The sequence below is a fragment of the Echeneis naucrates genome, chromosome 6 (assembly GCF_900963305.1).
Source record: "Echeneis naucrates chromosome 6, fEcheNa1.1, whole genome shotgun sequence".
Lineage (NCBI taxonomy): Eukaryota > Metazoa > Chordata > Actinopteri > Carangiformes > Echeneidae > Echeneis > Echeneis naucrates.
Genome location: NC_042516.1, coordinates 13,287,640 through 13,288,537, shown reverse-complemented (window position 1 = coordinate 13,288,537; position 898 = coordinate 13,287,640).

Sequence of the window (898 nt, the reverse complement as noted above, 5' to 3'; positions counted from 1 at the left end):
GGAGAGACATCTGGCGACCGGGGAGGGGTGATGCAGCTCACACATGCTGAAAACAAGACCATCCAAGATGTTGAATCATCGCGATTCCTCACAACTCAGCAGCCGGAAGTCTAACTGTAAGACTGTGTCCGATTGATACAAACACACACACACACACACACACACACACGCAAAAAAAAAAAAAAAAAAAAAAAAAAACCCAAGCCAAAACAAAAACAGTCCTGAGCCAGCCCCACTGAAAACCTAACAGAGCTGGAGAACTTGTATTCATCTGACACACCTGGATTTTACATTTCATAGGAAAAAGTAAAAAATCGAGGTTTTACAAATCATTTCCTCGAAAATTCTTACTGACACATTTAACTTCAATTTTTCAGCAGCAAATATACAACCTACATATAAACCTGAAAGTATGAAAGCAACCACTAGGAGATCAGGAGATTTTAAAAGCAGCTTACCACTCTTTGTAGTGTATAGAGTGAAGTCTAGTACATTAAGCAGGATAAATATATAAACAATGTTCAGAGTGTAACCCTCCCCCCCAAACAGACACACACACACACACACACACACACACACACACACACACACACACACCCACACACACACACATATGACCTGGAAATAGATAAACGGTAGAAGATAAATAAATGAATGGATAAACGGCATTTGAGGCTCAATCACAATGCAAACAAAAATACGGAATGCTGAAATAATGTAATGCATGACCAATATTTGAATGTTTCCAATGAAAATTCCATAACACTGAATATAATCCCCTATAATAGATTTCATGCTGACCGTATGTAAAAAGGTCTTTTATTTTGTTTGAGTACAGGTCTGAGACTTCCCCCGGTTCGTCGGCGACACCCTAAAAGGTCCGCAGATTATTTCCCCC